This window comes from Triturus cristatus, chromosome 4_1, assembly GCF_964204655.1.
Source record: "Triturus cristatus chromosome 4_1, aTriCri1.1, whole genome shotgun sequence".
Lineage (NCBI taxonomy): Eukaryota > Metazoa > Chordata > Amphibia > Caudata > Salamandridae > Triturus > Triturus cristatus.
The window spans coordinates 935789158-935803559 of NC_140585.1; the positions used below are offsets into that span (position 1 = coordinate 935789158).

General features: G+C 47.2%; 1 protein-coding gene across 1 annotated transcript in view; it reads right to left on the reverse strand.

Moving 5' to 3' along the window:
• The window catches only part of LOC146855864 (extracellular calcium-sensing receptor-like), an 83140-nt gene that overhangs the window by 51771 nt on the left and 16967 nt on the right, over window positions 1-14402 (reverse strand). The window lies entirely within an intron of this gene.

The window sequence follows — 14402 nt, forward strand, 5'->3', positions numbered from 1 at the left end:
TGACCCACAGTAATTGGTGTACATCACTAGGAGTGCAGACCAATAGACAACCACATACTGTATTATTTTTGATTCTATTTTTGAGTAACTCTTCAAGAGCATCATGTCTCAGGTGGCAACAAGTGAGAAGGCAGAAGTGGAGTTTTCCATTGCGGATTTGTATTCGTACGGAGTGGTAGCACTCAAGCAATTCTGCAAAGACCGTGGTTGCCCCTTTAAAAGCGGAGCTAGAAAAGATGAGCTCCAAAAAATCTTGAAGGCCTGGTGGGAGGGCCAGGAGGAGGATGATGCAGATGAAGAGGATGGTTTTGTTTCCCAAGCTCTGCCCGTGGTCGGACCAGTCTCAAGGGCTGGCAGCTCCCATTCCAGTAGGAGTCTCACTCCAGAGGAGTTGGAGGAGAATCAAAGGGCTAGAGATCATGAGTTAGAAGTCATGAGGCTTGAGTTGAAGCTGATGGAAATGGAAACCCAAAACAAAATAGAAGAGAGCAAGAAGATGTATGCCTTGGAAGAATTGAAATTGACCTTGGCACATGAATTAAGAATGAGGGAGCTTGATTTGGAGCTCGAGAGGCTTGAGGCCATGAGTGTCTCAGCTGAAGAAGAAAGGTTAGCTCAGGAAGTGAGCTTTGCTGAGTTGGAGGTGGAGTCCAGCTCAGATGGTGGCAGCAAGATTGTAGTTTCTAGTGCTGAGAGAAAGGTACAAACACCCAGAGATGTGGCGCCTAACTTGAGGGAGGGGGTTGACATACACCAGGGAGTTCAGGTTTATGATGTAGTTCCAGTGGAGTGCAGTATCCCTGAAGTGGATTGGGGAACTGGCACAGGGGACCATATTCCTAGTGGTGGGAGGGACACTCTACTGACCCTAGATGAGAGGTACAGGGAGAGGGGTTCCCCCCTGGTAAAAACCTTGGTGTGTGAGTGTGAAGACCACCCAGAAGAGTGTGAGTTGTGTGACAGAGACAGTCAGGTACTGTCTTGCCAATCTCAGGAGAGTGGTGTGAGGTACTTGTGTGAGGCACTGGAGGGTGAGGCAAACGGTAGCTTGGTTAACAACTGTGGGGGGCTGTGTGATTCATTTGTTGGAGAGCATATTTTAAGTCCCTGTTTTCCAGAGCTATGCCAACACCCGGTGGAGTGTGAGTTCTCTGGTTCCAGAGAGCTTGCGTTGGAGGCAGACCTTTGGTTGGATGCCAGAAGGTCTGGAGAGGCATTGGGGAGTGATCCCAAAAGGAGTGGCCCGGACATCTTCCAGACCTGTGAGGTGGAAGAGGTTCAGTGTAGCCCAGTTAGGTCCCAGTGTAGTGGGAGGGGTGTAGGGGCTCACGTCCTGTCTCAGTGGAGAAGGGGTGAGTGTGGGACTGTGGGTCCCAAGGTGCCCGAAACCCAGTCTCAGGGCCTGGAGGGTTTCTTAAGGGAACACCAGGTTGGGGGCCTAGACCGTGCTAGTAGGCCCTTTGAGGAGGATCTCCTAGTGTCAGGAGAACCTGGAGCCTCTGTAAACAGAGCTCCAGTGGTTCTGGTGTCTGGCGGTACCGCTCCAGTTGGGAGGGTGCAGAAGTCCAGACTGAGGGGTGAGAGGGGGATGTGTTCCCCAGTGGGAGAACCAGTGGGTCAGGGACCAGCCAGAAGGGCTGAGTCCCCTAGGAGTGACCATGGTGACACCACTTCTGTCCCGGGAGATCTGCGCCAGGCAGACTGTCACGAGACACATGAGTCATGTGTCACCCTCGGGGAGATACTGTGTGAGTCCCCAGAAGTCCTGGCATGCCAGGCAGGTGTGCAACCGCAGGGTTTAGTCCCTGGGATGGGAGGCCAGGTTCAGGATCTGCCTGACCTGGGGGGAAGGACATCTGTAAGCTGTGTCCTGACCGGTTTGGCTTCCAGGGGTACACCTCCAGTGGGGAGGGTGCAGCTCTCTGGAAGGGGGTGCAGAGGGAGAGAGTCCTCGCCTCTGACCCCGGTGCAACCTGAGGGTTTAGACCCTAGGTTGGGAGACCAGTTGCTGGAGAGAGGTCCTGAACTGGAGGGAGGGACATCTGTAAGCAGTGTCTCTACCAGTTTGTCTTTGAGGTGTACCGCTCTGAGTAGGAGGGTGCAGAATTCTGGAAGGGGGTGCAGAGGGAGGGAGTCCTCGCCTCTGACCCCGGTTCACCTGGAGGGTTTAGACCCTAGGTTGGAGGGCCAGGTCCGGGGTGTCCCCCCTGACCTGGGATCCCAGTTGCAGGATAGAACCCCTGAACTGGTGGACGAATGGTGCAGGACACCTGCCACAGGTGCCCTGACTATTCTAGAAGGGGGTACCGCTCCAGGTGGGAGGGTACAGAGCCCCAAGGAAGAGGAGGACTGGGTATGGAAAAGCCTACCCCAGCCTCCTGTCCAGCCACCGGATACAGGCCCGGGGCTGGTGGGTCAGTGCCAGGTTGTCAGACCCGACCTGACAGGAAAGGAAGTGGACAAAGGTTGCCAAGCACCTGGGGCTACTGCCCCCCACCCTCTGACGCCACAGGGGTTTGAGGGCCCTGAGAGGCATAAGGCCTGGGTCTCATCCCTGACCACTGTCACTGGTCACTGCGGCTTGCTGTCTGTCTGTTGGGACACACCTGTGAGCAAGTTACGGCTAGGTGCTGCACAGGTGGTGTCCCCAGGTGAAGAGAATGGTTCCACATGGGTTGGTTTGGTGGACCCTGAGAGTATGGATGGAGAGATCCAACCGGGTTCAGGAAGGCGTAGAACAGGAATAGTGCCCTGCTGTTTGGGCCAGTTTCCGTGTTCTATCGCCCTAAGCAGGGAATCCCATCGAGGTATCGCTTGGTCTACCCTGGCTTTAGGCTGGAAGGGGGTTGTGTTGGAAACGGCCCTTTTTGCAGGGTTATCCCCAAACTTTTTGCTTCTTCCTCCTTTATTTTTTCTGACCCGTGGTTGTTGGCAATAGGACTCTGGGCACTTTACCACTGCTGATCAGTGCTAAAGTGCATATGCTCTCTGTATAAATTGTGTTGATTGGTTATCCATGATTGGTATATTTGTTTCACCTGTTAGCCCCTAGTAAAGTGCACTGCGTGTGCCAGGGCTGGTGATTCAAATGCTACTAGTGGGCTGCAGCACTGATTGTGCCACCCACAGGAGTAGCGCTAAAATGATGTCTTAGGCCTGCTTGCAGTGCCTATGTGCAGTCCAGGACTGCCATGTCGACCTGGCCAGTGCACCCACTGACCAGGCCTTATCCTTCCCTTTCTGTACATGTCAGGCATCCCTATGGTGGCCCTAGGTACCCCCCTGGGCTGGGTGCAGTGTATCTGAAAGGTAGGGCATGTACTGAGGTGTGTAACATGCCCTGGTAGTGAATTACAGCCATTTTCGTTTTTCACTGCTGAGAGGCTATCTTGCCCATAGGATAGAATGGGGAAGGCTGTTTACATGCCTATCTTCCCATAAGGGCAAGATAGCAAATCCAAGTTTGGTATCTCTGTGTTCAGAATTTAACTATACATCTTTTTAGCAAGATGGTTTTTAAATTCACTGTGTGAGAATAGCACTTTTTAGAAAGTAGCTATTCTCCTGTTTAACATTCCTGTGTGCCTGTGTGCTGGTTGGCTGACTGGTGTCAGGTGATGTGCTAGGTGGCTCCAGGAGCCTGGATGAGTCAGCAGCAGGGTGAATAGGGAGATCTGCTTTAGATGGGTGGGAGGAGTAGTCCCTGGGTCTGAATAGGGCTGCCCCTGACAAACACAAAGCTGGCTCCACCCCCTGCTGGCCAGGCTGAGGACTCTGCCTCTGCTGGCACAAAGAAGGCTCCACCTCCTACTGAGCGTCTAACGACCCTGCCCCTCACTCTGAAAGGAACCAGGTGCTCCAGAGCAGAGCACACCCAGGAACCGGTTTGAGCAGGGGAATCCCCCCACTGAAACACAAGAGACAAAGACTTGGAGGGGTATAAGAAGAGGACCCCAGACACCTAAAACTTTAGATCACTTTGGAACTAAGAAGAAACCTCTGCCAAGGAGAAAGCTGGAAGAAACTGAAGAGGAGAAGACTGCCTGCTTGCTGTTTTGCTTTGCTGCCAAGGAGAGGGGAAGGACTTTGCTGTGTCCCCTTCTTTTGATTCTGATCTCCAAGGGCCTGAGAAGAGCTGGCTCCCTGTTAAGAAGTCCCAGGAACAAAAGGACTTCACCACCAGCTCCCCTGGAACTCTGCTGAGAGAGTTCGGACCTGCCTTGGAGTGCTTGCCCAGTCTTGGGGCTTCAGGAGGTCGTTTTGCTGTGTTGAGGGAGCTGGGAAGCAGAAGCGTGAACAAGAGTGACTGGTACCCAACGCATCATCCGATTGCGTGTCGCAAGACGAGAGTGCGTGGAAAATTTCATCGCGGCACCATCGCAACACGCAGGGTCTCCGCATCGCCGAGTGCGTCGAGCATCGTCCCGAAGCGTGAAGCTTCCTGCCATTGCGAGGGTTGTCGCAGAACCAGTTTGCGGGCCGCACCACTGCCGGTGCGTGGAAAGTCTCCAATCGCTGCGTGCGTCGACGCAGAGTCCCGTTCCGTGGCGCATCGAGAGTTGCGGCGCCGGAAGGCAACGCTGCGCCACGCATCGCACCACATCGAAGAGTGTCGCATCGAACCTGTGCGTGAAGCTTCCCCCTAAGAAACCTACGCAACGAAAGCCAAAGGTATCGCATCCTCCCCCTACAGATCGGAGCCGGCGCATCCACCTCTGCTGCGTGAAGCAGGGCTGCTGCAAAGCCTCCCCAGGATCTCAGGAGCATCGCATCGCCTTTGCCATCTTCCTTGTTATAACTTTTGGGAACCTTATCGCAACTACAGGTACTGTTGGGCACGAGAGTGTCGCATTTTGTGCATTGAGAGTCGCACTGTGCAGGACACTGATTTTGACATCCTGGAGTACTTTCTGCAAACTCTTGAACTATCTTTAAAGTAACCTTTTGAAGTATATGTTGGTTTGTCTGTAGTATTTGGTCTTGTGAAGTTTTTAGTAAAGATACCTTATTTTTCTAAAACTGGTGTGGAGTAAATCTGTGGTGTTTTCACTGTGTTACTGTGAGTGTTGGTACAAATACTTTACACATTGCCTTTGATAGCCTAGACTGCTCAGGCCAAGCTACCTAGAGGGTGAGCAGGGGTTATCTTAACAGTGTATCCCCCTTTCCCTGACTAGAAGCAAGGGTCCCTACTTGGACAGTGGTACCTACCCTGCCAACTAGAGACCCCCAGATCTAACACTAAGCGTGACATCGCTCAACTGTGGGGATCCCAGCGGCCCCCGGCGGTGTCGGCCTGGAAAGAACATATGGATTGGTGCATGTTCCGAGAAAAGGTGGTGTATGTGGCGAGGGGCAAGCCTGGGGCGTGGGTGAAAATATGGGGCCCCTGGAACGCCTACCGCGGGGGTATTTGCGAGCCACCACTGCTGCCTGCTGCCTCACCGGCTCCGTCCCCCTAGTTGACCCCCTCACCCAGCCCCGGGCACAGAGTTCCCCCAGTCCTGGACTTGTTTCCCTTCCCCCTCTTCAGATTCCTGCGGATGGTCGGGGTCCCTTATTCGAGGAGCACGTGTGGTTACCTTCGATTGCGGGTTGCCTTGCGGGTGTGTGTTTTTTTTTTTTTTTTTTATGTTGTTGCGTGTGTATAAAATGAAACCGTATTGTGGGCTTAGAGTCATGTGGCTTACGTCGTTGATGTCTCCTGATTTGCTTCTCTGTAACGCCAAGTGCCCTTTTGTAAGTTTGTCAGGTGCTCCTGTCACTCTAGCGGCCGGCCGGAAGGTTGTAGGCCCATACTTGTATATACTTGAGATTGCAATAAACGGTTTCAACAAAAAAAAAAAAAAAAAAAAAAAGAAAGAAAGTGAAGTACTCAAAGACATGTTAATACTCTAAGAATACTGTGTGTGAAATGTGCAGAAAGTGATAATGTAATGCAATGCTGTGCAGGTGAGAATTCCAGAAAAGTAATAGAGACAAAGAAAGAAACTGGCTCAAGAAAAACAAAGTAACACTTTTCTTTTACAAGTCTTCAATGCGGAGAACTTTAGCAAAGTAGTTAAAGAGAGAAAAAAGAATAATATTTTACTTCAACTTGTAATAGTCACAATAAAGGAAACCAAAATGCATTTTTTTAATCTTAAAAATCACATTATTTTAATGTAGTCCTTGGTAATAAAAGGACCCACTTAATGTGAGCATGCACTTCTTCTGAAAGTGCAGAATGCCCTCAATCATATTGAAAGAAGCGAAAGGCAGAAGTGAGCTAACTCATTGCCCCATGATGTATGCTGAAGTGGGAAAAAGGCAAATGTGAATGACACAAAAGTAGGGCTGTGGATGAAGAGGGCAGGCTGAAAACCCCTTGCCCTCAAACACAGTCAAGTTAGCCAATGTCCGATGTGGGCTGGCCCTATGCCTCATGCTGCCTGCTGAAGTGTGCCAAAGGAAATGTGAATGAATAATTGGGCTATGGATGAAGAAGGCTGGCTGAAAGCCCATTACTCTCAATAACAGTGAAGTTAGCCAATAGCTGTTACTGACTGACCCATCGCCCAACGCCTAAAATCAATGTATGCCCCAGGGTTGTCAGCCAAGATGTCAGAGGGACTGATACCTCACAAAACAGCTTCCCTGGTGGTTTAGTGGGATTCCTTCTTTGTGACCGCAGCCCCAGCCACTATCCCCAAGCAGGAACCCATGGGAGATAGGCACCATTGGAAAGGGGGCACTCTCCCCTTTCTAATGGTGTCTGCAAGAAATTGGGTTGTTAGTTAAGGGGGGTGAAATCCGACTCAAGCAATAGCCATAATCCCTGTTAGGGTGAACCAAAAAAAGGCACTAAATCAAGCAGTGCTTAACCTTTTGGTAGCTTGTACTGCAAGGAATGACTAGAATGTGGTTCAAAACCAGATGGACATTTAAATTGGAATATTTTTCAAATTTGCCTCGTATTTGGGACTCTCCAGGCACACCAGCATGTCTAAAGGTAAAATTAGCTCTACCAGTAGGGATGTGGGATTGCACTATTGGGGGCAACTTGCTCGAGACGGTAAGCTTCTTTCCCAGGAAGATATAAGCAAGATGCTGGGGGTGGGGGTGCTTTCAAAATGTAAGTATTTGCAATTGGAAAGCTGGTAGCAAAGTCTGAGATCGCACTTTGGCACTGGGAATTATTTGGAAGAACAACTTGTTAGGAAACGTCCAGGAAGGAAGGACATTTCAATTTGGTATTAGGAACTGCAAGAGGTCATGGATGGAGACTTCCTGCTGGCAGAAGAGCTGGGGGGAGGATGCTTGGCGAGGGAGCTGTTACAAAATATGTGGCAAGTATTGATCCACAATTTATTTGCCATTGTTAAACCTGCTTTTTTAAGAAGAAGTCTTTTTTTTTCCACTTCACAGAGCATATATGACACCGGAGAGATTGTCATAGATGTGGAAAGAAAGAGTTGCCAAATGGACTAAGAGTGGTTTAGAAAAGGCAACTGATGATCATATGTTTATGCAATGTCCTGGTATTCTGAGGTTTTGGGATGATGAGGGCAAGATCATTACAGGCATTTTGGGGATGCATGTTAAGGTAAGCCTTTCACTGATTATCTTTGGAGTAGTTGAGGGGCTTACTGGGGAGGCTAAAGACCCCCTGTTCTATTCTATGTTACTGGTGAGATGGGAAATATGCCTAAAGTGGGTGAGTGGTAGTCCTCCTCAACATGCGGAGTGGCTAGATGCCCTTATTCATATCTCCAAAATGGATTTTATGGGAAAAGCATCCAAGAAACGTTTTGGGGGAGATTGCTAACGGAGTGGGCAGGGACATAAATGGAGTAGTAGGCATGATACGAGCATATATCTTGTCTAATGATTACATCAACATCGTTCTCCTTCTGGCTTTTTTAAAGCAGCTTCCAGAAACTGGATAATATGTGAGAGATGCAGCCTCCTGCGCAATATCTATCCCCATACCTCACTGTGGGGAAAAATCGAAAATACAGGTCTGGGTGACAGGTATCAGAGTCTGAGGTGAATGAGGGCAAAAAAAGAAAAAGAAAACCTTCTGGTAGCTTGGCGCAAAAGCAGTCCCGCTTAACTTAGAGGTAATGTGTAAAGTATTTATGCAGCACTCAAACAGTAATAAAGTGGAAACACAAGAAAAATCCCACACCAATTTAGAAAATCTTAATAACTTATTTGAAATCACAACAACAAAAATCCAATCAGTAGAATCGGGGTTATGAATTTTGAAGAATTTAAGGTCAATATAGCCCATAAAGTGTCAAAGAGCCAACCAGAGACATCTAGTCGCGCGAGATCGGGGCAATGTCGAAAGTTATCTCGATATCGATGATACACATTTCGGATACACAAAGTGGATTGGGCCCGGTCTCCGCTTACCTTTGGACTTGGAAATTTTAAAGAAAAATGTCTGAGTAAGTTCAGCGGCGAGGCAGCTACCGGTGTCCATCATTGTTGGAGAGCCACTGAATGAGGTTGCGGTGAAGATTTCTGCGTTCAGACTTAGTGTCTTTTGTAGAAGTCAAAGACTTCCAGTGGGACTAAGCTGCAGGCTGTAACTGATAAAAACTCCACGAGGCCAGATACCTCTTCTGTGAGAAGCCACTGAATAGGATTTTCTGCTGTGAAGAAGAACGTAGCTGGAGCTACAGCAAACTCAGGTAGACCTGCGATGCACCTTGGGCGGTTCAGCAAGCAGCAGGTAGGTCCCAGTCTCATTTTAGTTCCCAAAGTCCCACATTTTAAAAGTGGTATTTAGCACCACTTCCAAAGGTCCTGGACTGGAAGGGCACCAGTTGGAGGGTCTGGACTCACCCAGGCTGTGCCCAGGTGTGGGTTCAAGATGGTTGGTGCCTTTTCTGTCCCTGAGACTCTGATCAGGAGGCTAGCGAAGTAGACCTTGGAGTCACTCTGGAAGTCTTTGATTTAAGCTGGAAAGCAGGTCTACAGCAGCAGGGTCGTTCTCAGAGGGCACAGGGCAGGCTTCTGGCAGCACAGTAATCCTCTTGGTATAGTAGGGCAGTCCTCTGGAGTACACAGCAGGCCACAGGCATCAGGGCAGTCCCCTAAGAGTTCTTCCGCAGTTCCAGAAGTGAATTGAAGAGGGGGGTCTGAGGATCCCATTTTCATACCTGATGCCAGATTTGAAGTGGGAAAAGCTTCTGGAGTGTTCCCCCACAGAAGTGTTTGGAATTTCCTGCCTCCCTGCCCTGGTCCCAGTTTCTTTGCAGGCACAATAGTCTAATGAGAAGTTCTTTGTGTGTGATCTGAAGCAGTGTCTTTGAATTGAAAGTGGGGCTCTGCCTCTCCGTGATCCTGCCTTGGATTAACCACCATGCCAACATCCAGTTCCGCTACTGTGTGGCTGTCTGGGGGGAATACACAAAGGCCAACTGCGAGGTGCCAACTACACTTAGTCATGTGACCCAGGAAATAGGCTGCAGGCATCGAATGGTTAGGACAAGAAAAAGTCAACTTTCTAGTACTGGCATTTTCATAATTGTGACTTAAAATAGGACTTACCATTAACAAGGATTTATATTACAATTCTCTAGACACCAAACATGACATTTCTTCGTTCTCCCAAGCAAAGGTTATCACTTATTAAATGTGAAAGGTAACCCAATGTTATACTATGGGAGAGGTAGGCCTCACAGTGGTGAAAAACAAAACTGTGATTTTATTCACTATTAGGACATTTAAAACTAAAAAGTAATTGTCAATTTTTTTAATACAATGCAACCTACCCTACATGCTATTTCGGGCTTACCTTACAGGTGACTTATATGTAATAAAAAGTGAGTTTTAGGCTTGGCAACGGAATTATTTTGCCAACCTAAGTTGAATTGGAAGTTTAAACGTGCATAGAGGTGGCAATGGCAGATCTGAGGCATGTTTTAAGGGGATACTTAAGTGGGTGGCACAATGAGTGATGCTGGCTTACTAGTAATGTTTAGTTTACCATCCCTGGGTATTACTTTACTAGTGACTTATAAAAAAGCTAAATATTCCAATCAGATCTAAGCTAATATTGCCATGTTTTAGGGAGGGAGCACAATAACTTAAGCACTGGTTATCAGTAGTAAAGCGCAGAGCGTCCTAAGGCCATCAAAAATGAATTAAGGAAAAATAGGAGGGGAGTAGGTAAAATGTTTTGGCGAAGACCACCCTAATGCTGACAATTCGAACAGTGCCCCTTACATGACAATTACTGCCCAGGGCAGGCACAAACAAAAACATAATGGACACCATATTTTCTATCCCATAGGGGGTACCAATTGTGCCCTGCATGGGGGCTATCTCTCCCCTTTCCCTGGGAAGGGTAAATCTCAAAATGTTGTTAAAGCTCGAGAGGGTTGACCCAGGGTTGATGGTGCCAAGCCCACCATAAAACAATCATCCATGGCTTCTAGTGGTGATTCCCTCTTGTGTATTGCGACATCTCCTTGATTCATGAACAGGAATTAGTTGGGAGAAGAAGCGATGGAAAAGGGGCACCCGTTTTTCCAGCGATGGCTCTTTCATCATTACAGACTCTGCAGATGAGGGGGCAGGCGAAAACCCACCAGACCTGTAGAGCTACCAACAGATCCTTGGAGTGCTCCGTCTGGTGGGCCAATGACATCAGTGCCTTTGTATGCGTGCCATTTCTCAGGATGGGGGTTGAGTGGAAGCTTTTCTGTGTCAGCCCCTGTAAAGGTTTCAACTAGTAGAAGCCTCCAGTGCAATCAAACGTGAATGGTTCATCCATCGTGCTCAACAGGTTAATACCAAGGTTAAAAGAAGAACAACCTAAATTGAACACACTATTTCAGTTTCATACACTACCATCTGACTTTATGTCTGAGGACAACCTAAAAAAAGAAACCAAATCATTTATTTTTGTTTCCAAATTCAGTAAAACGGTACAGTCTATGAAGCCAGAAAATCAAGGGGCTTATTTACAAGAAACTGTCACATCTCTGCATTAGAGGAGAGATGCGTCAGTTTCCTTCTGCCAGGCAAATAAATTTACAATACCGCGCATCAGGGAGGAAGGATTGACAGATGCGTCCGAAATTCAGACGTATCTGTTAGTGCAAAAGTCACGCATTGTAGAGTTGTGTTGCAAGCATGACGGAACTACAGCAATGCTTGGGGAAGGCCTATACTTAATACGCTGCATCACTCCAAGCAGGCATAAGGTTTTGACGCAGTGGCGTCCTAGAAGTGTCGCAGAGAAATCTTGTAAATTTCACTGCGTCACTTCTACAGGGCTTTCCTGTGTACACCTTACATACACATTACCTGACACAGGTATAGTGTGGCGCAGGGCTTTACAAGGTTACGCATCTCCCTAGATGCATCATGTTGTAAATTGGCCGAAACCTGGTGCATTGATTATGCCGCCAATGTGCCACAAAAAGTGACACAACGGCGGCGCGAAAGTATTGCAAGGGGCTTGTAAATCTGCCCCCAGATGCTTAATCCAAAGTGGCTTCTTGTCAGTAATGCAAAACTTTAACAGCACCACATACGGTGAGTTTTGAGTTTACTGGGGCCTTTAGTAGTTCAAGAGTTCAATCAACAGTGTCTTTCCATTACAATAAAGTGCTCTGCCTGTATTAAGCATTGATGAGATACCATTAACAATTTTTTTTTTATAAAAACAGGCGCTTGATACAATATTAGGCATGGTGCCCCTATTGTTGTTAATGCTCACAGTTTAGCGCGGCACCTGGGTGCAGAACAGCAATGAGGAGCTGAGAGTACCAAAGCGGGTGCTATGGTGCAACCTAAAGCGTGGTGCCCCTGTTATGAAAATAAAAGCGGAGATGTTGAAGTAGAGTTGAGCGAGCTCTGCTGCCGCCATTGTTTGCTTAGTTTCCCGGGCAAGCGGTGGCATTGCTACTGTAAAAAAAAGGAAAAATGCAAAGTGGACGTTAAGGGTGATTAAAGCACAGCGCCTGTGTTGATAATATGAAAGCGTGTGCTGTGCCTGCTGCTTTCAAAACCAGCTAAAGCAGCGTACATCGGTCCTACATTAAGAGAAACTCATTAAAGAAAATAGTGCTTCCAGACTATATAACACGTTTCGTGTAATAGCCGAAGTAGAAGGGCCAGTAGCCAGGGGAGGTTACAGATGAAGAAAAGCCGGTACTAAGGCGGTACTAACGCCTATTGATGAATCAGAAGCCAGTATTTACAAAGGACAATGACATAATCCAATGAAAAATATGGGGAGAGAGTGGCATAGGGCTTCAAATTCATACCCTACTACAACAAATCTTGCAGAGCAGCGCATGCGCGCTGACTCTATGCTCGACCTAAAAAACGGATGCAAATAAACAACAAGCATGTGCAAGGGTGCTGGTCCATTGACATCCTAGACCTGGGGGGGTGCTAGATGCTCCACCTCCCTAACCCTTTGAAATTGATTCACCGACTTTCACTAAACCTGACGTTGAACTAGCTGCCACCTTTCTGTTCACTGATGTTCAACACAAGTGTAAGTCCTGCCAAGCTGTGGCAGAGCCCCCTCAGTGCTGAACTCTTCCTAAGTAAAAAATGTTCATGTGAAAAATGCCCCTCTGCGTGTGGCACTATCAGCAAAGACCTTCCTGCAAAAAAGTAGCATGGCACACAGCAAAAACTACACCAAAAACACACAAGTTAAGAAATCTGCCAGTTTTAATTCCTCAACCAATTTAATTGAAAAACTCAAAAGTTAATATTCACATTGCCATATAAATTTTTAAAAATCTGATGTTGTCATCAGGGAGTACTTATAAAATGAATGGGAATGTTTTTTGAAAGAAAATCTTTGTTTAGAATTAGCAATTTAAACGAAATAATGTGCCAACTGTGGTTCCCAAAACCAGACACTTGGGGCCTCATGTAGGAAGCCAAATACCGGTCGGTAACGGCCGATTTTCGGTAATTATACCGTTACCGACCGGTATTTTGGCTTTTGAGATGTAGGGGGAGAATTTCATGATTCGGTATTTACCGAATCGGTAAAATTACCGAATCGGTAATATTACCGAATCGGTAATATTACCGATTCGGTAAATACCGAATCATGAAATGAGATGTAGGGGGAGTGTGTGGTGGGTGTGGGGATTCGTTATTTACCACCAACTAAAGGTTGGTGGTAAATGACGAATAGGTGAAAAAAAGCATTTTTGTGCACGTTTAAGTGTGCAATGTGGCAGACATACATGCCCTTAGGGCATGTATGTGCGCCACATGTGCACACATGGCCAAATCAGGGGTGCAACAGGGTGTCAATGTGACACCCTGCCACCCTTGCATGTGCTCCCCCATTACCGAATTGGTATTTACCGATTCGGTAATGAGGCATACCTTCCCATCAATGGGAAGGTATGCCTCATTACCGAATCGGTAAATACCGATTCGGTAATTACGAATTTTTCCGAATCGGTAATATTTACCGACTCATTACCTACATTGCATTTACCACTTCATAAATACCGAATAGGTATGATTCGGTATTTATGAAGTGGTAAATGCCAGCCCACCTACATAAGGCCCTTGGAGAGGTAGCAGTTCATTCATTTTAGGCACTGAAATAAAATAATACAAAGCCCACTGGCACTTTGTCTTACAACGAATAGTTTGTAAGCAACTCTGAAATTTAAAAGCAGTTATTTCATTGTAGAAACACATTTTCTGGTTTAAAAGGTAGCTACTGATCAAATGTATAGAACTGATTCTGTAAGTTGTGAAATGGCTTTCCATAATTTCCATTCATGTCCACATCGAAGGTTCCAGTTGCCATAGGTTTGATGATATGGTGTTCCTGCAGGCAGACACAGCTGACTATGTCTTCCAATCTTCCTCACTTTTACATCTTTGGTCGAGATGTTCAAAAAGCAGGAGGCAACCAGAGTGAAAACAAGTCTTCTCTTTTTGTCTGTTCTGATCAGCTCTTTCCTCAAAGAGAGGTTCTAACTTTTTTGAAGGGCCAACTCAAGTTTGATTAGGTCTCGCCTTGGCAGTGCACGCAGCGCATGCGCTGTCTCAGCGAGACATGAAGTAATCTGTATATTGGCTGAAACTTCGTCTAATTTATTTTTCCACTTGTGATTGGTTTACCCGAGGCATTGCTGTTGTTTTCTTGCTTTCTGTTGGCTGTTGATCCTATAGTTACTTCCGTGTAGTCCCGAAGCAGCGGCACCTAAGTACAGTTTTCGTCCGCTTCGCTCGCACTTGTTTTAATTGCCTTGCCTGCAGTGTGCCATCTGTTTCTTACATCGCGTTTGTTTATTTATTCAGAAGATCACTCCTTGCGTCTGTAACTGGAGCCTCTCCTCTGTGTGATTATACGCTGGGCAGTTATTTGTCAGAGCAGCAGCATTGCATTACAGAATTTTACCAAT